Source organism: Salmo trutta, chromosome 14, assembly GCF_901001165.1.
Source record: "Salmo trutta chromosome 14, fSalTru1.1, whole genome shotgun sequence".
Taxonomy (NCBI): domain Eukaryota; kingdom Metazoa; phylum Chordata; class Actinopteri; order Salmoniformes; family Salmonidae; genus Salmo; species Salmo trutta.
Genome location: NC_042970.1, coordinates 19,944,578 through 19,970,495, shown reverse-complemented (window position 1 = coordinate 19,970,495; position 25,918 = coordinate 19,944,578). Strand labels below are relative to the sequence as shown.

At 43.1% G+C, this 25,918-nt stretch overlaps 1 protein-coding gene across 1 annotated transcript in view; it reads left to right on the top strand.

Moving 5' to 3' along the window:
• The first annotated feature begins 12,270 nt into the window (after positions 1 to 12,270).
• Positions 12,271 to 25,918, top strand: part of LOC115207568 (caM kinase-like vesicle-associated protein) — a 99,498-nt gene continuing 85,850 nt past the window's right edge. The window contains exon 1 of the mRNA XM_029774773.1: positions 12,271 to 12,430. The gene's annotated coding sequence lies outside the window, so the exon portion shown is untranslated. The remainder of the gene's footprint in view (positions 12,431 to 25,918) is intronic.

The window sequence follows — 25,918 nt, the reverse complement described above, 5'->3', positions numbered from 1 at the left end:
GGAGGCAGATGGTTGGAGTCTTACAATGTTTATTAATCCAAAGGGGTAGGCAAGAGAATGGTCGTGGACAGGCAAAAAAGTCAGAACCAGATCAGAGTCCAGGAGGTACAGAGTGGCAGACAGGCTCGTGGTCAAGGCAGGCAGAATGGTCAGGCAGGCACAAAGTCCAGAAACAGGCAAGGGTCCATACCGGGAGGACTAGAAAAAGGAGAATGCAAAAAGCAGGAGAATGGAAAAACGCTGGTTGACTTGGAAACAAACAAGACGAACTGGCACAGAGAGACAGGAAACACAGGGATAAATACACTGGGGAAAATAAGCGACACCTGGAGGGGGTGGAGACAATCACAAGGACAGGTGAAACAGATCACGCCGTGACAGTAACCCCCCCTCTAGGGGCGCCACCTGATATTCTACCTGGGCGCATACCTGGTTGACCGGGGTGTCGGCGGTGGAAATCGGTGATAAGGGTCCAAGATGTCTTTAGCAGGAACCCAGTACCTCTCCTCCGGGGCATAACCCTCCCAGTCAACCAGGTACTGGAAACCCCTGCCCTGTGGTCGAAACCTTCAGGAGGCATCTCACCGTATACGCTGTCTGGCCACCAATAACCCGGGGGAAGGGATGGGCCTGGAGACAGAAGACAAAGGACAGTGAGACACAGGCTTAATCCTAGAGACATGGAAGGTAGGGTGAATACGGAGGGTACGGGGTAACACAAGACGGACAGCACTGGAATTCAGGACTCTGGAGATGGGAAAAGGACCAATGAACCGGAGAGACAGCTTGAGGGACTCTACCTGAAGGGGCAGATCCTGACTGGATAGCCATACCCTCTGCCCAATGCGAAAGCGGGGAGCTGGGGTCCGGCGACAGTCCGCTTGTCGACGATACCTGGAGTTGGTCTTGAGAATAGCCGCCCTGGCTCTTCTCCAGGTACGTCGACAATGGCGGACAAACATCTGGGCCAAGGGTACGCTGACCTCCTGCTCTTCTTTAGGGAAGAGTAGAGGCTGATACCCCATGGAGCACTCGAAAGGGGAGAGTCCCGTGGCAGAACTGGGAAGAGTGTTCCGGGCATATGGCTCCAGGTAGTGGGGTTAGTTGAGACCAGGCACCTTAAGGTTGTTTCCAGGTCATGGTTGGCTCGCTCCGACTGACCGTTAGTTTGGGGATGGAATCCGGATGACAGGCTGGCCGAAGACCCAATAAGGGTGCAGAATGCCTTCCAGAACTGAGACATGAACTGAGGACCCCGCTCGGAGACCTTGTCTACCGGGAGTCCATAGGTCCGGAAGACATGCTGCACCATAAGTTGGGCCGTCTCCTTGGCAGAAGGTAGTTTGGGGAGTTAGAATGACAGTGTTGCCATCAGATGGAGGGAGCCCAGTGACAAAGTCCAGAGATATATGAGACCAGGGATGATGAGGAACCGGTAGTGGCTGCAGGAGGCCAGAATGAGCTTGCTGTGGAGTCTTGTTTTGAGCACACACAGTGCATGCGGTGACGAAGGCAGAGACGTCTGGGACCACTGTGGGCCACTAGAAATGTTGTCGAAGGAAGGCTAGTGTACAACGGGACCCTGGATGACAGGTCAGCCTGGAGGAATAAGCCCATTCCAGGACCCGGGACTGGACTGGTTAGGGACAACCGGGCCGGTTAGCCGGGCCCCCTTCAGGTCCAGGTTGGGAGCGTTGCGCCTCGCGAACCAGGTTCTCAATACCCCAATCCACAGTGACAGCAAGGCATTAGGTAGGGAGAATGGTTTCGGAAGTCGAGGGTGAGGCAGAGGAACTGTATAGGCGGGAGAGAGCATCAGGCTTCACATTTTTAGACCCAGAATGGTAGGAAATGGTCAATTTGGATCTGGTAAACAGGAGGGCCCACCGGGCCAGCCTTGAGTTGAGGCGCTTGGCTGAACGGAGATATTACAAGTTTTTATGGTCAGTCCAGCCCAGGAATGGCTGTTCTGCTCCATCCAGCCAGTGTCTCCACTCCTCCAATACCATCTTCACCACCAGGAGTTCGCGTTTGCCAACATTGTCATTTCTCTCAGCAGGATTGAGACGATGGGACAGGAAGGCACAGGGATGAAGCTTCTGGTCCTGGGCAGATCGCTAGGACAGGATGGCCCCCACTCCAACATATGAAGCATGCACTTCCACCACAAATTGACACGAGGGGTCCGGATGGATGAGGATGGGTGCTGTTGTGAACCGAAGCTGTAGGTCCACAAAGGCTTTGTCAACAGCTGGAGACCATTTGAACGGTACCTTGGGGGAGGTGAGTGCCGAGAGGGGGGCCACCAGGGTGCTGTAATCCCGAATGAAACGGCGGTAGAAGTTTGCAAACCCAAGAGACCGTTGCAACTGCACCTTGGACGTTGGTTGAGGCCAATCCACCACTGCTTTCACCTTTCCAGGATCCATCTGAACATTGCCCTCAGCAATGACATATCCCAGAAAGGTGATAGAAGAGCGGTGGAACTCACACTTCTCGGCTTTCACGAACAATTGGTTCTCCAGGGGGCACTGAAGGACCTGTCTGACATGGAGTACACGATCTTGAGCAGATCGGGAAAAAAACAGGATGTCATCCAAGTAGACGAACACAAACTGGTTTAGCATGGCCCAAAGCACATCATTGACCAAAGCCTGGAAGACAGCGGGGGCATTTGTGAGTCCAAATGGCATGACCTGGTACTCATAATGTCCACTGGCTGTGTTGAAGGCTGTCTTCCACTCATCCCCCTCGCATATCCGAACCAGGTGGTAGGCATTCCGAAGGTCCAAATTGGAAAACATGGTAGCCCCCTGGAGAGGTTCAAATGCCGAGGAGAGGAGAGGTAGAGGGTAACGATTTTTGACAGTGATATCGTTAACTTCTATGGGCTACGTGGGACGCTAGCATCCCACCCACGGTACACACTATCAACAGCCATTGAAATATCAAGGCGGCAAATTCAAAACAACAAAATCTCACAATTCAAATTTCTCAAACATACAACTATTTTACACCATTTTAAAGATACACTTCTCCTTAATCCAACCACATTGTTCGATTTCAAAAAGGCTTTACGGCGAAAGCATAAAATTAGATTATGTTAGGACAGAGCGTCAACAAGAAAAACCACACAGCCATTTTCCAAGCAGGAGAGGCGTCACAAAAACCAGAAATACAGCTAAAATTAAGCACTAACCTTTGACGATCTTCATCAGATGACACTCCTAGGACTCATTGTTACACAATACATGTATGTTTTGTTCGATAAAGTTCATATTTATATCCAAAAAACCCATTTTACATTGGCGCGTGATGTTCAGAAAATATTTTGCCTCCAAAACTTCCGGTGAATGAGCACAACAATTTACAAAAATACTCATCATAAACGTTGATAAAATATTAAACTGTTATTCAAAGAATTATAGATAAACATCTCCTTAATGCAACCGCTGTGACAGATTTCAAAAAAGCTTCACGGGGAAAGCACACTTTGCAATAATCTGAGTACAGCGCTCAGAAAACCAAACCAGACATACAGATACCCGCCATTTTGGAGTCATCTAAAATCATAAATAGCATTATAAATATTCACTTACCTTTGATGATCTTCATCAGAATGCGCTCTCAGGAATCCCAGTTCCACAATAAATGTTTGTTTTGTTCGATTAAGTCCATCATTTATGTCCAAATATCTCCTTTTTGTTCGCGCGTTTAGTCCACTACTCCAAATGCAGGAAGCGCGCGCAAAATGTCACGACAAAAAGTAAAAAAAAGTTATATTTACGTTCGTAGAAACATGTCAAACGATGTATAGCATCAATCTTTAGGATGTTTTTATCATAAATCTTCAGTAATATTCCAACCGGACAATTCCAATGTCTTCAGAAAAGAAAAGGAACACAGCTAACTCTCACGGAAGTGCGCGCCACTGAACTCATGTGATTCTCTCAGTCGTCTACTTCCAGGAGCTCTTATTCTCTCCCTATTCACAGTAGAAGCATGAAACAACGTTCTAAAGACTGTTGACATCTATTGGAAGCCTTAGGAAGTGCAAAATGAACCCTAAGTCAAGGTATACTGGATAGGGAATCACTTGAAAAACTACAAACCTCAGATTTCCACACTTCCTGGTTGGATTTTTCTCAGGTTTTTGCCTGCCATATGAGTTCTGTTATACTCACAGACATCATTCAAACAGGTTTAGAAACTTCAGAGTGTTTTCTATCCAAATCCACTAATAATATGCATATCCTACCTTCTGGGCCCAAGTAGCAGGCAGTTTAATTTGGGCACGTCATTCATCTGAATTTCTGAATACTGCCCCCTGTCACTAAAAAGTGATGCTGGTCGGGCGGGCGGGTGCGGGCAGGAATCGGTTGAAGATTCGCTCTAGCGATTCCTTGTGGCGGGCCGGGTGCCTGCAGGCTGACCTGGTCCTTAGTTGGTGTCTCCTCCAACACATTAGTGTGGTTGGTTTCTGGGTGTTAAGAAGTGCAGTTTGTCAGGTCATGTTTCGGAGGATGCATGACTCGACCTTTGCCTCCCAAGGCCATTGGGGAGTTGCAGCGATGAGACAGATCGAAATTGGGGAGAAAAATAGCCAAAAAATTATCTTTGTACCTTGTGTGTATGTTTTTTATTTTAGCTGTTTACCGAAAAATAAAATAAATTAATCCAAACTGTGCAGTGGACATTTGATGAATGGAAAGAGACATCTGTTACAAGCTCCCGAGTGGCGCAGCGGTCTAAGGCACCGCATCACAGTGCTAGCGGCGTCACTACAGACCTGGGTTAGATTCCAGGCTGTTTCACAACCGGCCGTGATTGGGTGACGCACATTTGGACCAGCATCGTCCTGGGTAGGTTGTCATTGCAAATAATAATTTGTTCTTAACTGACTTGACTAGTTAAATATAAAAAATACAAAAAGTGAAGTTTAATGACATTCTGAGATTGTCAAGCCAAGCCTTTGATGTTGAAAACAAAGCATACCAAAGTCTGTAGACTTTGTTTCTGTGCTGTATTTGCACAGAAACCTGTTGGTGGAAAATGTGTTGCATATATTTTATATAATTATAAATATGGCATCAAAATGTTGAACATCTGATTTCCCCCGAGCTGATCATTGTCTGTAGCCGGCTCTGATCGTAGATTAGGCATAATTAAACAGGCAGGGAGAGTGAGCTGGTCCGTGGTGGTCTGTGAACCTTCAACCTTCTGGCCCGTAGCCCTGTGTGGCATCGAAGCATGCTGAAGTGGCAAAGTTGAAATCCATGTTTATAAACACAGGGTCACTACAGTTATTGTTACCTGTGGTCATAAACACTATTTTGAGTTAGTTCTATGAGGGGGGAGGGTGTTCAAAAATGTTTTACAGTACAAGGGGAGGGTCATGTACATTTCAAATGGTCCCTAATGGGAAGTGATGCAACCAGTTAGCCATTACACAGGCAGCCCAATTCTGTTATTTTTCTTACTAATTGGTCTTTGGACCAATTGGATCAACTTTAAAAAAGATCTGATGGAAAAGATCTGATGTGATTGGTAAAGAAAATATCAGTTCAGATGTAAACGCAGCCTTACATCTGAACTGTTGACCCATTCAGCCAAAATTCCTATTGCCCGAGGGATGGAAACAAACTGCTTTTAATTATACTCTTCCTTTGCAGTAGCCACAGAGAGCTGAACTCTCAGGGGTGACATTTGTAGGTCAACTCCATCATAGGAAGTATCGGATGCATAGGTGTGTGTACAGTACGTGTGTGATTAGATCAGAGTGACTGAAGCCTGGTCCAGCTTTAGTGTGTTAACCCAATGCAGATTTGCAGTGTAATGGGTGCTATCGGGGGTCAAATGTGCCTTCAGTAACAACTCTTGGTCGGTATGTTTCCTACTTTCCGTGTTACTGTACTGTAATACAGAATAATGTTTACAATTGGAACCACTCTCTTGCCTTGTTTATCGCATGTGATGAATCCAGTTCAAACTGGTCCATACACGCAATGCAGCCTCTATTATTTGTTCTTATCTTAATCACATAGTGAGGGATGATGTGTACTGGATGCATAGTCATTGGAAGTAGGGGTGTGGCTAAAAAAATAATTATAAAAAAAGAAAAACGTTAACTAGTCCTGTATTAGCGGACGATATAGCTGTCTGTAGCGAAGGCACAAAAACAATGATGCGCCCCCACCCCCAAACATCTTCCCGCAGCTATGACTGGACGCAGAAACATTTCACCTCTAGGTTAACAGCAGTTCAATGATTCTACTGGCCATCAAATATCCTGTAAGTGCTATGATGAGTTTGGATGGGAACATTCATCCTCTCTCCCGTTCTAGATGTTGGAGAGGCTTAGGTAATGATGGCTCAACTCACTGAATCAAACCATTTCATGTGGCTGTATCTCCCCCTGGAAAAGACACTGAAAGAAAACAAATATTTACCAGGCCTGCACCAAACGGAGATAAAGGATTCTATAAAAATAGATTTTCAAAGATGAGGATTGAATGACTCTGAGAGATATCTCTGACACACCGTTTATGGTTTCTTGGAGTGCAGCTGTTTGTGGGTACAGTATGTCTGACAGGGAGCCAAAATTGTGTGTGTGTGAGAGACACAAGTTCTCCTTGTCATCTAATGTTCTCAAATACTGAGAAATAACCCTGTGATCATCCGTTGCCATAGTAACCCAGACTGGAGCACGGTGGTGATGCTACAAGGCCATTGTGATTTCACAGGTTTTGTGACAAACATGTTTTTCAAGTAATAAAGCAGTTCTTCTGACCATTAGTCTCAATTCATAAGAGTTTGTTGTTCCAGACCATGCTTGGGGACGACTAGAAAAATGACTTTTGCTTTTCATTGTTCAAAGAAATACAGACTTTGTCCAAGAATGACTGCAGTGGGTAGCGGTGAGGACTTCAAGCAGAATGTGGCTATTGTAATTGACCCAGGATCAGGCTCATTCAAAGCTGGCTTCTATGGAGATGAGAAGCCCCATACAGTGCTGAGGTCAGTGGCTGAATTGTCCAAAAAGGACCAGACATTTTTTGGAAACAACATTCCCTGCAAGGGCGATCTAATTCTCAAGAGGCCCATCACCAGTGGAATGATAAGTGACTGAGATTCCCTGTAGAAGTTGTGGAGCCATGTGCTCTATGAGGAGCTACTGGTCTGCCCTGAAGAGCATGGCATCCTGATGACTGACCCAGCCTTCTCTCCAATCTCCACCCAAGAGAAGACAGCTGAACTCTTGTTTGAATGGATTTGGGGCCCTGGTGATATTGGTCCATGGATTATTATGGACTGGTTACTGGTCTGGTTACTGGTCTGGACTCTGGGGCTGGCTCCACCTCTGTCTCTCCAGTGTGCAAAGGCTACTGCTTTCCACATCACCTTTCAGATGGACCTGGCTGGAAAGTGTGTGCCTATCAGTGCAAACTACTGGCCAACGTTGGACATGGCAGTGATCTCCAGCAGAAGACCTCTGTGCAGGAGAGCTGCTACATCTCCCAGGATATTCAGGTGGAGCCGAGGTCCGAGGCATACCTCTAGACTATCAACTCCCTGATGCCACCACATTACCCTGGGCAACAAGTGCTTCCGTAGCCCTGAGATCCTCTTCTGTCCATCCGATGCAGGGATGTTGCAGCTCGGAGTTCACATCCTGGTCATGAACAGCCTGCAGAAGTGCGCTCAAGAGTGGCAGGAGGCCTTGATGGCCAACGTGGCCCTGTGTGGCGCCTCCACGATGTTCAGCGGGACATAAAATCCACAGGACATAAAACAATATAAAGGCAAAATGGATATCGATTTTGCGACATGACGTTGTATTTTCGTATATGCTTTTCATATGAATTAGAAATTCATATTATTTTCCCAAGATTTCTCACAAAAACAAGCATATCTCTGTGAAATGTCAACGGAACAGTGAGTGTATACCAACCTTTTTATTTTCAAATCCTTTTACATTTAATTCAGCTCGTCATGCTAATTTAGCTTTTTGCGACCTGCGGAAACAACTTTGAGGACAACGACCACAATGTTTAATTCTCAAACGTTACGAGAAACCTACACTGCTATGTCAACAGAGTTCTGTGCTTATTATCGGATGTACTAGGTTACAAAATCCAACTTTTTGGATATATTGTAACTATGTTAGAAAAAGACCCCACTGAACTATTCATAATATGAATAATCATATTTGTCTTGGTAAAATGTATTTTATAACATAAGGAAGTGAAATTTCATCACCAAAGCACATTTTCACCGACTCTGGGTAGAGTGGGTGGTTATTCTATACTAGCTCTACATTTTTTTATAGAATCTACATGTCTTCATTTGTAACATTGTGTGGTGATTTCAGAGGTGCCATGGTCGGGGGGTGGGGGGGTTTGACATAGTAATAAATCAGCTGCAAAACATTTTATATGAGCTATAAAAAAAGATCCTTAACTTCTGGCCCTTGGGAGGATGAAAACATTAAAAGCCTGTCAAACTGCAGCAATCTTCTATGTTTTTCATATGAATGCTATTTTAAAGCTAAACTAACAGGGGGGTCCTTTACACAAACAGGTCTGAGCTTGCTTTATTTAGGCCTTTGCATCTGTAATATAAAGGTTACTCACACAGGATGTCATCACTATTATGTTGATTTATTAATTCCAGTCAATCATTTTGGATTGAAAAGGTCTAGGTAGCATAGCCACCAGAAGTTTGAATATAAACTAAATTTGATCACCTTCACAATTTCTCTAGGCATAAATAAATACCTATTTTAGGCTAGAAATGCACAGCTTAGGCTAGAAATACATGATGTTACCGCTACGTTTACCCTGGCCAGAGGGGATCAGAGCATATGGCTTCTCTAGGTTACCTGCAGCTATGGTTATCAGTAGGCTACAGTTAATCTGTACTTGAGTTGACATACCATGAGGGAATTCAGTCTTAGCAACAGTACTTTGTCCCTCTTTTCAACACTTTTGTGTAAAAAAATGTATTAAACCGAATTAAAAGTGTTGGGGCAAATGCCAGCTCGCCACAGGTTTGCCGCCGGCCCTGCCGTGCTGATCTCTGCAGCGTGGATAGGTGGAAATCACCACATAATGTTATAAATGAAGAAACATAATCCTATGTGTATGTTCTATTATCTCAACATTTTGAGTTAGTGTCTCGAAATTCTGATTTAGGTAACCCCAAATTTTAATTTTTTATTGTTTTGATGGCATCTCGATTTATTTATTTTTTTGGTGGCGGGAATGAGCTTCCATACTTGCAATATGGGAAGGCACTTATGTATACATTTTATAGATTTTCTTTCATCAGCATGGACAGGAGACCCTAGAGGGTTTGGTTAAGTTGTAAGATGTTATAGGATGACTTAATTTCCGACAACAATCCAATGTAGTTAAGACAAGGCTGGCGATCATGCTATAAGATCACATAGTGGGAACAAGTATAGCGCTTTACTATTGTCCAAATAGTTGCCTGAAGAGTTGAGACTGTTAAAATTATTAATAAAAATGTATGATTATCAAGCAATTATAGGGGACTTGACTTTCTGTGTACTTGTATTATTAATTAGCCTATAATGCATGCACACTGAATGACACTGAAAGTGAGGCAGGCTTTATGTGTATTGCATAGGCTACAACATCATTGCATAAAATAAATGTTGACATTTTATCACAGTAGATCAAAAAACAAATACAGTCAATGTAAATTAAGATATCTACCCCATATGCCCCTTGAGGTACACATTAAACGCTTGTAGCACAGGATACTTATTGTAATCCTGCAATAACTATTGATTTCATATATGCACATGTGTTGGTTCACTAATATACCCAGGGTTGGGGAGTAACCAATTTACATGTAATCTGTTACATGTAATGGATTACAAAAAACGGTAACTGTAATCCGTTAAATTACCATCAAAGATATTGTAATCAGATTACAGATACTTTTGAAAAACTAGATGATTGCTTTGAAATTCTGAAAGGATGTTTGCGAAAAAAATATTTGACACTTCTGTTTTCTCAATTACATTAAAATCAGCATTGAAAAAAGGCACAAATTTGTCCCACCTGAGCGAGTCTGACCACAAATCAGAAGCCACTATGTTGACACACCAAATGTGTTTGATGGATCACCGGAAAAGAGCAGGAATAGGCTTTTGTGGGCTACAGTCCAAGCTATGTCTTTCAATGGTGCGACTGCTGTCGGCATCCAAAGGTTATCCAACTTGAATAAAGGTAAGGATGACAGCAGTGGTGTAGTCTACGGCTATACGGATATCACTTATTATTGATATCTACAAAGCGCATTGATGTGAATCACACTGCTGCTCTCTCATTTAGCTATTTGCGCCTTACAGATTGTGGTTGTTGTGGATGGCCGTTCACAAATCTAAATGTGTATTTGAACCCAATAATGATTGAATTCAAGAAGTTTAAGCTGCCTATCAATCATTGTTTTTTAAATCAGTGGACAGCCAGTGAAAAATGCGCTCTCGCAACAGCTGCATAGTGCGAATCCCAGCCTATGGAATAAAAGTGGGACTTTTATTGCTCAATCTAATTCATGCTAATAAAAATGTACAATTCCATAGGCCTAACGGACACATGCTCAAACTCGCACACTTTTGATAGACTTAAAAGGGCAATCTGTAGTTGCTACATTCATTTTTGGACATATATATATATTATATATATATATATGTATATGTCCAAAAATGGATGTAGCAACTACAGATATATATATATATATATATATATATATATATATATATAGACTTAAACTTAAAGTGGCAATCTGTAGTTGCTACATCCATTTTTGGAAATATATATATTTGGAGTGTGACAGTTGAACTAAGCTCATGAGGCATTTCTAAGTTATATTCTTCAAGAATGAATGAATATCTTCATTCATTCTTGAAGAATATAACTTAGAAATGCCTCATGAGCTTAGTTCAACTGTCACACTCCATGAGAACACAAAATATAAGCCTGTTTTAGTTCAATTGTTTGTAAACATTGTAAATGTAAACAAACACGGTATAGGCTCATAACATGGTTAAAACAATAAGTTTGATATCATGGATGGTCAGTCCATCCATAGCTCTGTCTATTAATGCTCCCAAGTGGCGCAGTGGTCTAAGGCACTGCATCTCAGTGCAAGAGGTGTCACTACAGTCCCTGGTTTGAATCCAGGCTGAATCACATCCGGCCATGATTGGGAGTCCCATAGGGTGACGCACAATTGGCCCAGCATCTTCTGGGTTGGGCCAGGGTAGGCCGTAATTGTAAATAAGAATTTGTTCTTAACTGACTTGCCTAGTTAAATAAAGGTTAAATAAAACATCTGAGAGTGGTTGCATTTCTCCAGGCCCATCCCTCAGCATTTTACCAAAACAGAGGCGGGCCCGTTTTGTCATTGTTTCATCAGTGAATTTGTCCTTTAAACAGCTGCATATTATCAAGATATCAAAGTGTCATCAACAAAAAGGTAAACATGCAGCATATGGCATTAATTTTTAACATGTAAATAGCACTTTTCAGTAGTGCTCAAAGCATGCCATTCCATGAGCGCAGCATTTATATTTCAACTAGAATCAACGAGCCCAATCAGTCCTCCATGACAACAAAATCATGAACAACAGAGTAGGGCTGGCTAATAAGTCCTTCGTTTTTGGGTTATGCTCAGGTAAAACAATTTGGCTAATCTATACTTCCATATTTCCAAGTCCTATTCCTGAAGATCAAGGGGTATAACATTTATTGGAATGACTGGAATTCTGATAGACTTTGATTTTTATTATTATATGTAGTAGAAAGTGATGGGTTAGAAGAAGCCTACCTAACAACCCATAAAGTAACATTTAACATCCATATATAGCCAGCTATGTAAACTTTAACATTGATTTATTCTGCAATAGATTTCGTTGAACTGGTAACACACATTATTTTCTTCTTCTAATGGCTCTTAAGGAGATAGTAATCTAAAAGTAACTGAATGTAATCAGATTACGTTACCGGGTTTGGGGTAATACAAAAGTGACGTTACCGATTACAATTTTGGACAGGTAACTAGTAACTGTAAAGGGTTACATTTAGAAAGCAACCTACCCAACCCTGAATGTACCCCTCCCATTAGATGTAAATCAGATGAACTCGTTCTAATTCGCTCCACTATGCCCCCCACTCACGCGTGTTCCATCCTCTTGTGCATACTTTAATTCCGCCTCTCATTCCCTCCCGAGCTGAACTCGACGCGCGAGGCACAACCGATGGTACAAAGGAGCGCTGGAATTTCCCTAGAAAAAAGTACTAAGTAGAAATAGCATCATATTTGCAGTTACATCCTAATGTGAACAGTCGAGTGGAAAAAGTCACGGGATTCTAGGTTTGAGAAATTTGCTACTAAGGTAAGTTCACGCATTTTGAGTTGTCTATCAGGGAGTTGAGCTCACTAATGAATTTTCTCTGTTCCCCACTGAAATCTTTTGTAAAGCTGATAACTACTTTTGCATGCAGAATGTGTTTATTTGGGAATCGTAGCCTATTCTTTATCCGAAAATCACTTTTTTTCAAACACATGTTAATTATATTGAATGGCCTATGAAATCTAACTAGGTTAATAGTGCCGTTATTTCATGTTTATAGCCTAATGCTTGCGATTTTTGCTGATAAAGTGAAGGAGAACGGTGCACCAGAATTTACGCATTATTGTTGGTGCTAACATCTTCAGGACAGGAATACCGGTTTACTTAACGGAGGAATAAACACACATGTTCATCATTGGTGTCTTAACCAGAACGGGGGAAAATGCACTTTATTTATTTTCGCACATGCGCAGTCATACATCTCTCATATGGCATGACTGTACGAGTGTAAGAACACAACTCAACAACATATTAGTCCACATGCCAACAATTATGATAGACTAGACTGCTCGAAACTGTTTGGTGTCAAATTTATATTTACCATGCTCGCCTATTGTAAACGACGCGCACGGCACTGGGTTTGAACAGCCTAGTGAAGAACATCGTGAAGTAGCCTATACTTTTGTAAATCTGAGGGCTACAGTTTCGTCAATATCTCTGTTGCAAAAAGTTATATAGCCTAATAAACAGCATCGCACCTTACCCTTGAGTCCAGGTTGAAATGTTCTGTCTCTAGGCTCTTTACTTCACTCCGTTTTATATTTAATAGTCAATCTCCTGGCATGGCAACATGGCAATGCAGATGAGAAAAATGTCATTTGATTGTAAAATAACCGGTATATACAAAGATTCCAGTGGCATGTTCAGATGTAGGCTATCAACTTTTTGGCACACCGTCCAACAACCTCACAAGGGGCCAGTGCCCTTGTGACAACAATTTTGGACCCCCTTGTGGCCCCTCTAAATGTGAAGTATGAAATAATTTTTACATAAATAATTTTTGCTATCGTTATTTTTTTACATCCGTTATTAGACAGTGGCAACGCGGAACACTAATGATTATGAACATGGTATTTTGCCTGCTAATGCCTGCAATGCAGTGAAGAAAACGTTATGACAACAACAATGTCTAATGTAACTGGCCCCTCTAACAGTACAACTGGCCCCAGCTTGGCCCCCCCAGTTGAAATGGTCTAGAACCGCCACTGACTCCAATGAATATGAAATGTTATGTTTCGTATTGTTTTTATAAAGTTGTGGACGTCCCTCATCATTTTGTATGATGTGTTTCGAATTGCAATTTTTTACAATGTTACAAATTTGCGAACCATATATGTTACACATTTGTTGTGGCTAATGTTAGCTTGGTAGCTAACGTTACTTAAGCTAGGGGTTAGGGTTAAGGTTAGGAGTTAGGTTAAAGGGTTAAAGTTAGGGGAAGACTTAGCTAACATGTTAAGTAGTTGCAAAGTAGCTAAAAAAGTAGTAAGTAGGTGCAAAGTTGCTAAAATGCTAAAGTTGGCCGTGATGAAATTTGAACTTGCAACCTTTGGGTTGCTAGACGTTCGCGTTACATGCCAACCCAACCACCCTACTTTCGTTTTTACCTTAAGTAACCTTCTGTCTTATGTAACCATACTAAACCTAACATATCATACTCATTTTAGTGACCGCACAGTAGTCTAAGACACTGCATCTCAGTGCTAGAGGCGTCACTGCAGTCCCTGGTTCGATCCCTGGCTGTATCACAACCGGCCGTGATCAGGAGTCCCATAGGGCGGTGCACAATTGACCCAGTGTCGTCTGGGTTAGGGGAGGGTTTGGCCGGGGTAGGCCGTCATTGTAAAATAAAAATTTGTTGCCTGATTAAATAAAGGTTTAAACAAAATTAAAACGTAACATAGTAAAACATAAATATAGATAGCAAAGTGTCACCAACAAAAGGTAAACAATATGCCTATAGCAAATGCAGCATATGACATACATTTTTCACATGTAAATAGCACTTTTCAGTAGTGCTAATAAGTCCTTCGTTTTTGGGTTAGATAAAATATATATATATAGTATTTTATCTAACCCAAAAACGAAGGACTTATTAGCCAGCCCTACTCTGTTGTTTATGATTTTGTTGTCATGGAGGACTGATTGGGCTCATTGATTCGAGTTGAAACATAAATGCTGCGCTCATGGAATGGCATGCTTTGAGCACTACTGAAAAGTGCTATTTACATGTGAAAAATTTATGTCATATGCTGCATTTGCTATAGGCATATTGTTTACCTTTTGTTGGTGACACTTTGCTATCTTGATAATATGCAGCTGTTTAAAGGGCAAATCCACATATGAAACAATGACAAAACGGGCACCCCGCCTCTGTTTTGGTAAAACGCTGAGGGATGGGCCTGGAGACCTTAATTTAACTAGGCAAGTCAGTTAAGAACAAATTCTTATTTACGATGATGGCCTACCCCGGCCAAACCCGGACGACGCTGCTTAGGCTGTGAGACCAGGCTATTTCCCAATCAACCTCCTCATGGTGCTGATGCTGCGAACTGTGCAGCGATGTTGCATGCTCATCAAAAGACAGCGCCTATGGGCCTCCCGAGTGGTGCAAGCGGTCTAAGGCCCGGGTTTGATCCCGGGCTGTATCACAACCGGCCGTGATGGCGAGCCCCATAGGGCGGTGCACAATTGGCCAAGCGTCGTCCGGGTTAGTGGAGGGTTTGGCCGGGGGGGCTTTACTTTGCTCATAGCGCTCTAGCGACTCCTTGTGGCGGGCTGGGCGCCTGCAGGCTGACCTCCGTTGTCAGTTGAACAGTGTTTCTTCCGACACATTGGTGGCTTCCGGGTTAAGCAGGCAGGTGTTAAGAAGCGCAGCTATATACCGCAGCTTCAACACCCGTAAAACAGTTGCATCAAAAAGCTTTACGTTTGTTAAGCCACTGACAATATATAGCATATTTAAACAGTGTATTTATTATTATTTTCTTTAGGAAAGTGAGCACCCTCTGTCTCCATGATAAGAACAACTGGGAAGCTGATTAAGGATGAGAAGTTTGACACTCAGGCTGTCATCAAGCAGTCATCCCAATGACTGACACTTCCTTTTATGCCGTGGCAGATTAGTTTTAGAATGACTCCCACAATCAGTCATGCTATTAATTATCATTACTTGTTTTGTGTAATGCTTGACTATTTCTGGCCACACATTCCAGTTGATATAGTACTATAACAGTCATACAACTTTTTATTTTTCGTGTAATTAATGAGACTTGCGATAGCAAATGTCCCATTCTAAATCTTTGTCATATTTCTGACTTGTTATTATTTAACAGCCTGCTCCTTTTACACCATTTAAGCAAAAAAATCTAATTCACACTTTAACATGTACAGACCTGTCTGGAATAGTGTGCTTACACAACTTTTTGATATGTTTTATACTTTTTAAACTATTAAGCTTTTTGTGCTTTTTTTGTCCATCTTCATTCACTTTAAAGGGACTTTTTTAAACATTATAGTGCTCCCTATTATTAAAAAGTCACATGACTTCCAACATTCCATTCACTATGAACAATGCAACTTTTGACACAAACCAGCTACTTTGACCACTTTCCAAACAAGTTAGACAAACAGTTATTGCATATGAAATCTTACGTTACTTCTCTGCAATTCAAATATGAAATCAGAATCAAAATATATTCTACCATTCTTACAATATAGCTGTTTTAGTAACAGCATAAAAATAAACATCTCGAACTTTAAAAAAAAACTGAAATTCTGTCCACTTTCCCAAGAAGTTAGACAAAAAGTTAGCGCGCATAAAATCTTCTACTCTGCTATTCACTTTCCCAACAACAAGTTAGTGTTTGAAATCTTAGTCTATTTTTCTGCTATTTAAATCTGAAAGGTTTTATGAAGTCTTCCTCTTCTTCTCTGCGTCTCAAATCTGAAATAAGAATATAAATAACTTCTACCAATCAAGTGGTTCAACTATCACAACAATTATTTTAAACAGGTAAAGCAAGTCCCAGAATTTGGGGATTTAGAGACCTAGTCTTTAATTAGAGATCTACTCTTATCCAAAATCAATATAGTTATGAACTGTCATACATTAACACATTTTCTTTTTCATGTATTTATTTGGAGAGATTCCCATAACCACTATGACGTTCTGCATTATCATATTCTTAGACACAAGTTAATATGTATGTCAAATTCAATAATCAACCCATGACAATAAGCCTCCAAATCTGTTGCTACAACCCTGTGAGGTAGCTAACAGGGATGTGAGATCAGAAACTAGCTATTTTAATTGCAGCTGTTGAAGCACAATGACGTGACACATTAAGCCCATGCTCATTGAAATGAAATGACGCTGGGCACAAGGGCTGCGGCTGCCAGTAACTGGAAGGACACACACACACAACTCTGAAATTGTCACGAGCGGGATGAACCGTTTAAGGAGTGAGTCAAGCGCAGGAGACTGAGGTCCGTTGGAACAAACTTAATTTAATAATTCCATGGCAAGATCCATATATGGCTGAGAGCATAACAGTCAAAAAATGACTTAACCGAAGCTCCGCTCAAAAGGCAGACGGGGCGCAGCCCGGCAACCATAATGCCTATACAATAAACGTAACACCACACGTAACACAGAACAATCCCGCACGAATCCTAGCTAAACACAGACAGACTAAATACCCCCCACTAATGACAAACACAAAACAGGTGCAATCACAAAACAGACATAACTAACAGACACTGAAACACAGATCGGTGGCAGCTAGTAGGCCGGTGACGACGACCGCCGAGCGCCGCTCGACCGAGGAGAGGCGCCACCTTCTGTGGATGTTGTGACAGAAATCCCCTGGTTGAAATTCTCTCGGTTGCCTATATACCGATTTTTTTTGTCTGGAGTTTTACACATGAAATAGAATGCACTGTGAATACATTTCTGCACTACACGGTCATTCCTCCATATGTTGAGTCTCTAAGGAGTAGACTGTGGGGGCTTTTAAGATGGAGCATCGGCATGTAGCCTAGATAGTGTTTAGCAGCATGGGATACGTGCCTCATGAGTAACCAGAAGGGGTCCAGCTCTAGACCCCAGGTGGCCTCTGAACAGCAGCAGCAGCAGCCGCCGCTGTAAACAGGAACAGGAACAGACTAGCACATTACTTCACAGTTTGTACACAATTAGATCTCCAGGGAACATGGCTGGGTAATTCCGCAGTAACGGAATAACGCTTAGACTCAGATTTTTCACATTAAAATGTATGCCAAACAAAAAACATTGACTTAAAAGTTTAACTAACCATACAACTCTATGCACAACACAGGAGGTTGCTGGCACCTTAATTGGGGAGGACGGGCTTGTGGTAATGACTGGAGCGGAATTAGTGGAATGATATCAAATAAATCAAACATATGGTTTCCTTGTGTTTGATGCCATTCCATTTACTCCTTTCCAGCCATTATTATGAGCTGTCCTCCCCACAGCAGCCTCCTGTGATGCACAATGACTACTCGTGCTTTTTGTGGTGAGCATGTGCCTGCCTCTCGCACTCTCTCTCCAGTGCGCCTCCATAGCACAGTATGTCCTGTGCCTGCTCCTCGCGCTCTCCCTCCAGTGTGCCTCCATCATCCAGTACGTCCTGTGCCTGTTCTTCGCACTCTCCCTCCAGTTCGCATCCATAGCCCAGTAAGGCCGGTGCCTGCTTTGAGCACTGGTTCCGCAGTGCGTCTCCCCAGTCCGGTAAGACCAGTTCCAGTGATAATCGATGGTCCGACGCCTGTAGAGATGATTAACCCTCTAGTGATGATCCATGGCCCGGAGCCTGTTGGGATATTCCAAGGCACGAAGCCTGCAGAGGTAATCCATGGCCCGGAACCTGTAGAGATAATCCTTGGCAAAAAACCTGGAGGGATTATAAATGGTCCGGAGCCTGTAGGGATAAACCCTGGCACGAAGCCTGTAGGATGATCCATGGCCTGGTACCTGTAGAGATAATCTATGGTAAGAAGCCTCCAGTGATGATCCAGGGCGCGGAACCTGTAGAGATGATCCATGGCATGGAGCCAGCAGCAACGGTTACTAGTCCGGAACCTAGTATGACGCCTCCCAGTCCGGAACCTCCGGCGACGCTCTTCAGTCCGGAGCCTCCAGCGACGCTCTTCAGTCCGGAGCCTCCAGCGACGCTCCCCAGTCCGTAGCCTCCAGCGACGCTCCCCAGTCCGGAGCCTCCAGCGACGCTCCCCAGTCCGGAGCCTCCAGCGACGCTCCCCAGTCCGGAGCCTCCAGCGACGCTGCCCAGTCCGGAGCCTCCAGCGACGCTCCCCATTCCGGAGCCTCCAGCGACGCTCCCCAGTCCGGAGCCTCCAGCGACGCTGCCCAGTCCGGAGCCTCCAGCGACGCTCCCCATTCCGGAGCCTCCAGCGACGCTCTCCAGCCCGGAGCCTCCAGCGGCGGTCCGCAGCCCGCAAACTCGGGCGGCGGTCCGCAGCCCGGAGTGTTCGGCGGCGGTCCGCAGCCCTGAACCTCCTGCGGCGGTCCGCAGCCCAGAACCTCCAGCGGCGGTCCGCAGCCCAGAACCTCCAGCGGCGGTCCGCAGCCCAGAACCTCCAGCGGCGGTCCGCAGCCCAGAACGTCCAGCGGCGGCCCGCAGCCCAGAACCTCCAGCGGCAGCCCGCAGCCCAGAACCTCCAGCGGCGGCCCGCAGCCCAGAACCTCCAGCAATGATCTACAGTCCGGTTCCTTCGACGTCAATCCACGGTCAGGTGGTAAAAAAGCAGAAGGATCAGCGGGTGGAGCGGGGAGTACACCCAGAACCGGAGCCGCCTCCTATGCTGGAGGTTAAGGTTATGTGGACTGCATTTGAGCCGCCATAGACAATTATCACCCTCCCTACCCTCCCTTTTGTTTTTTTGTTGGTTTGTTGCATTCGGAGTCTGCACCTTTGAGGGGGGGGGGGGGTACTGTGACGTCCTGACTCTAGTAAGGTGTCATTTTCTATAGTAGAGTAGGTCAGGGCGTGACAGGTTTTTTTGTGTGTTTTTCTATGTTTTCTATTTCTATGTTTGTGTTCTAGGTTTTCTATTTCTATGTTGTTGTTTTTGGGGTTGATCTCCAATTGGAGGCAGCTGGTCTTCGTTGCCTCTGATTGGAGATCATATTTAAGTAGGGGTTTTTCTTCCTGGGTTTTTGTGGGTAGTTGTTTTCCGTTTTGTATGTGTTACCTGACGGAACTGTTGGTGGTCGTTTTGTTGTTTTTGTTAAGTGTTTCATTAATAAAAGGAAATATGAGCACTCTACACGCTGCGCCTTGGTCCCCTTTAGACGACCCACGTTACACTCTGGGTGTGTTATTTCATGTGTTTTTAACTTTTTAACAAAACGGTGCTAAAATAGTTGACCACCTGGGGTCTAGAGCTGCTCTTTAAATAAATAAGACCTACACAACTTTTAACAGCACATTACTCAACACTAGTGAGACTCATGTCGCCTACGGTAGGCCCACAGTATATCGGGAAAAAATAAATCCAATGACGTGACCGACAATAATTACATATCAACCTCCCGGCACAGGTATCGAACCTGCATCTGTAGCAATGCATTTTGCACTGTGACGCAGTGTCTTAGACCGCTGCGCCAATCGGGAGGGCTATTATAATACTGTTCATGGTGTCCATGTCAGGATAACCTGTCAAAATAAAGAAAGTCACGCACTCCATGTATGAACTCCCAGCAATTTAATGGGTACTTACCAACGTTTCGGCATCACTGTGTCTTCCTCAGGGTAATGTCATGAATACTTGAACCAGGTTATGTAGACAAACAGTGCAATTAGTGTAACCAATGACAATAGTGAGGGGTGTGTCATAATGATTAAGTTAATTAAAATGAATTTGTGAAACTGTTAAAATAGTATATGGCATATTAAATATATTACGCTATTGTTATCATATAGAAACATAATGGAATATTGTACATCATATTGGCATCAACATACATTATTGTTTCATTCAATTTCACATAATTTCATATTTCATTTAATTTTTGTTACATGTAATCTTATGGTTCAACCTTAATATATAATGAGCATCATCAACAGGGGGAACATATTAGGTGTACGCTAATAAGCAGTAAAAATAATTTTTCAATTTATAAGACTTGTTCATAAAGGAAAAATGTGTTCATAAGGGCCTGAGATCAAAGTCAATATTCAGACCACTAGGGGTCACTGTTTTAGGTAGTAAGCCAGTAAGCCTCTCTTTGTAGCAGTAGGATCTCGATGTTACCTCCTCTCCTTGGTAGAGCAACATGCTCAATGCCTGTGTATTTGAGAGAGGAGATGGGATGGTTAGCTTCAACAAAGTGAGCTGTTATTGGATAGTCAATGTTCTTTCACCTGATTGAGCTGCGGTGTTCAGCTATGTGTTGTTTTAATTGTCTTTTCGTTTGTCCTACGTAGGCTTTTCCACATGAACAGGTGATGAGATAGATTACTCCCTTGGTCTTGCATGAGATGATACCCCTAACAGGGATCTTTCGACCTGTATGAGGGTGTCTGAAGAAAGACGTTTTTATAGTGCTATTGCACTGTGCACATGAGCCACATTTGTAGTTACCATTTGGGATAGGTGTCAAGAGTGTCTGAGTAGGCTCAGGGGGCATGTCAGATCTCACCAAACTATCTCCAATATTGCGACCATGCTTATAGACCACCACCTCGTTGAAGAGGTGTGCGATTTTTTTGTCTGATTGCAGAATATGCCAGTGCTTTTTCAGGATTGCTTTCATTTTCTCCCAACCCTTAGTGTACTTAGTGCAAAAGACGGTTGCATTGTTATTTTTCTTCTTTATTTGAGTTTTTAGTAATTCCTCTCTTGGTTTTTGAGAAATTTTCATCATTGCATCATCAAGAGTTTTGTCCTTGTAGCCTCTCATTTTGAATGTATCTGTCATTTTTTTAGCATTGCTGTCAAAATCTGACTGGTGGCCACATATTCATTTAACCCTGCATAAAAGTGTCAGGATAACAAAACATGTATTTATTAAAGACCATCAGAAAGAATGTTGGTACTTATTTATTTTGATCTGAAGCCATGAATGAGTGAGTCACTCAGCTTTATGTAGGTGCCGGCAATATGACGGTGCCATCAACTTGATAATATATAATGATATTTTGGAGGTTATTTCGTTTAAAAAAAATAATAAAGTAATCTAAATAAAGGCCAAAATATTATTTGTAAAGGCCAAAACATTTATTTCTGTTTTTAGAGGGAGAGAAACGTTGGGCCAATTGTGCGCCGCCCTATGGGACTCCCAATCACGGTCGGATGTGATAGATAATAATAATAATACTTTTTGTTGTATTATTTGTTATGTCTTTTCTGGTGGATTATACTGAAATTGCAACCAATCACGGTCGGTTGTGATACAGCCAACCTAACAAAAGAATACATTTGACGGTAGAATTTTCCAGCTACCTGCTAATAGCCAAAATGGGGCTGTACAACGTGACCGTGTGTGTGTTTGATAGAGTATTTTCCAGTAAGCAACCATTTGTTTACCTTCATTAGATAATTCTGTTCCAATATTTCTGTAATTCACTGATATTTATTCCCATAGTAATTTGTTATGGATCCATAACAAAATAAACATCTGCATTTTGAAAGACTATTTTTATCATTATTTTATTAACGAAGCATAAAGAAGCTGATGAAGAAATACAGTACTGTACAGTTTATGTTTTTACATTTGGATAATAAAGCATTTAAAACATTTTGAAGATATAAGCCACCTGCATTTGTTTATTAGGCTACTGTGCAGTCTTATAAGTTAACATAGCCTACAGTACATACTGTAGTAGACATGGGAAAGTGCCAAATTCCTTACATAAGGGAGAGCAGGTCATGTCCAGACTTTCTCAGTGACTTCAAGTACTCATTAACTCTGTCTTTAATGCTTTTTCGGGTTGCATCAGTCATGAACATAAACTTCTGAGACACAGTATTAATGATGAACACCCGGAGGTTCACTGGTAAGCCACATTTGCCTCGGGATCCATCCCAGTTGGTATCCTGTGCCCACTCGTGGTATCTCTCTTCTGTTACATCTCCTTGGAATAGCAGAACAGCATACCGGTCCGGGCGGCCCTTGCTGTACCTGGTGAGCAGTTGGTCAAGTTCTGTTGTCAGAAGAGTAATGGAAATGTCAGGGTGAACTGACGAGCTGATGAACCCGTCATGTACGTTGACTCTGCCTGTCGGAGGTGGAGTTCCAGAGCTCACAGGTGTGCCTGGCATGGACTGTGACTCCATCTCATTCCTCGCCCTCTTCAATGTGTCATTGTCCGCCTGACTCTCCGCCAATGCCTCCTGGCTCTGGACCAATGCATCAGCTGTCGCCCGTATCTCTGCCCTCAGAAAATTTTTCTCTTTCTGCTGGTCTGGCTTCAATGACTCGATCTCGGTCTTCAAAGTTTGAATCTGATCCATGTGCACCTTCATCAGATGAGCAGAGTGGTACCACCCTGAGCCCCCATCGATCACAGTGGCCTATGATAGAAATGGTAGATCAATTAAGAATTAAAACACACAAATGCTGCGTACACATTTTAAGAATCTAGCAAAACTAATTGCTTTCTTGGCAACCATGCATTTTTTTGTTGCGGCCCGTTGTCCCGCCCTTTGTCCACTGATGGCTGTCGGCATAGTTGTATGCTCTGTAAAAACACATTCACGTTTTTAGTGCAAAATCATTTGCATTTTTTTATTTAACCTTTATTTAATTATTGATTTTATTACACAGTATGCCTACACATTGATAGGCTATATAATTTTTTTAAAGAAAATGCACTGAAACCAAAATACCTATTAGTTTTGGTGACCCTCTCAGCCAGTGGCGTAGCTTTAGCCGGTGCAGTCGCACCAGGGCCCGGGACGCACATGGGCCCAGTGACGGCCCGGATCTGCAGAGCCACCGGCCGCCTATGTAATTTGAATACCACCCCACCATGCCCAAGTATTAATTGTTAACACGGGTCCATCATGTCTATGATTTGATGAGAAGATCTTTCTTTAACGTAAGCTATATGATAAATGATCCCACTGATGGTTTCACCAACAAAATGTTTTTTTGCCACTACATAAGTCAGCATGATATTTTACTGTGTTGATGACAATAAATCAAATTTAATTAGCTAAATAAATCATATTATTCAATAGTTTCAATACCATGTTAAAATAATGAAATGCATTCTGGGATTCATTGTGCAAATACTCTCCAAAGCATTGTTGTTTCTGTCATCGTTTTAAGCAACAGTTGAGCTAGCTATCAAGAGACAATGGCTGAAAAAGAGAGAAAGAGAGAAAGTCGAGAATAGAAAATTATGGATTTAAAAATCAACAATGTATCAACACAAAAGTGGAGCCCAAAAGAGTAAGGCCAAAAATGAGAAAGCAAAGGAGGTATCAAAGTTAGTTAAATTAGATTCCTTTTTCAAATGCAGTTCATGTGCAGCCATTGCTAGCACAAGCAATGTAGCGAGACCAGAAGAGGATGTAGGTTTATCATCGCCAGCAGCAGCTTTTAGCGGGTCAAGTGAGCCAAGGCCAAGCTGTTCCATCGTGCCAGAAGAAGCAACTTTGACAGAGGAGGATACAGGTTGTCAGGTATCGGCGGATACGACCCTGAGCACAAGCCAGGCTAGACAATCTATCCCCAGGCCGGGCAGGGAGGAAGAGGAGCAAAGTGAGGCTAGAATCGTGGTGGCTGAGGAAACAGGTAGAAGTGGGACAGACGGCCTTTTTACCTATCCAGCTGACAGGGAGCATTATGCAACAAATGTGGATGCAAAAGTTAAACGGCACGTTATTGCATTAGGCTCGTGTAAGCCTACTGGCCCATTCCCAAGAGATGGCGGTGTTTTTCCGAGTCGTATTACACCACTACAACCAAGGCTGGAATCAAATTACCACGTACATGGCTATGTTATTCAGCCAAGCTAGGTTGCGCGTATTGTGAGCCTTGCTGGCTGTTTAGAGATCAGAGTGTCCCTTTCTTCTCTGATGCATGGGTGAATGGGGTGAGAGATTGGCACCATCTAACATCCAAAATAGCATGTCATGAGACATCCCAGATTCACATGGGTGCCTGTTTGGTATACAGTCATGGCCAAAGGTTTTGAGAATGACACAAATATTAATTTTCACAAAGTCTGCTGCCTCAGTTTATATTATGGCAATTTGCATACACTCCAGAAGGTTATGAAGAGTGATCAGATGAATTGCAATTAATTGCAAAGTCCCTCTTTGCCATGCGCCCAAGAAAGTCCTGCAAGCGCCAGGGCCGTCTCCTAAAGTTGATTCAGCTGCGGGATCGGGGCACCACCAGTACAGAGCTTGCTCAGGAATGGCAGCAGGCAGGTGTGAGTGCATCTGCACGCACAGTGAGGCAAAGACTTTTGGAGGATGGCCTGGTGTCAAGAAGGGCAGCAAAGAAGCCACCTCTCCAGGAAAAACATCAGGGACAAACTGATATTCTGCATAAGGTACAGGGATTGGACTGCTGAGGACTGGGGTTATGTCATTTTCTCTGATGAATCCCCTTTCTGGATTGTTTGGGGCATCCGGAAAAAAGCTTGTCCGGAGAAGACAAGGTGAGCGGTACCATCAGTCCTGTGTCATGCCAACAGTAAAGCATCCTGAGACCATTCATGTGTGGGGTTGCTTCTCAGCTAAGGGAGTGGGCTCACTCACAATTTTGGCTAAGAATACAGCCATGAATAAAGAATGGTACCAACACATCCTCCGAGAGCAACTTCTCCTAACCATCCAGGAACAGTTTGGTGATGAACAATGCCTTTTCCAGCATGATGGAACACCTTGCTATAAGGCAAAAGTGATAACTAAGTGGCTCGGGGAACAAAACATCGATATTTTGGGTCCATGGCCAGGAAACTCCCCAGACCTTAATCCCATTGAGAACTTGTGGACAAACAAAAACCCACAAATTCTGACAATCTCCAAGCATTGATTATGCAAGAATGGGCTGCCATCAGTCAGGATGTGGCCCAGAAGTTAATTGACAGCATGCCAGGGCGGATTGCAGAGGTCTTGAAAAAGAAGGGTCAACACTGCAAATATTGACTCTGCATCAACTTCATGTAATTGTCAAGAAAGCCTTTGACACTTATGAAATGCTTGTAATTATACTTCAGTATTCCATAGTAACATATGACAAAAATATCTAAAGACACTGAAGTAGCAAACTTTGTGGAAATTAATATTTGTGTCATTCTCAAAACTTTTGGCCACGACTGTATGTGCAATGGAAGCTCAATGGCACTATTGATGTAGAAATGGAGAGAGGCGTGTGTAACGCAACACATTTCTGGTGACAGGTGTTGGAGCGCATAGTTAATGTAACTCTCACATTTGCATCATGAAATTTGGCGTTCAGAGGGC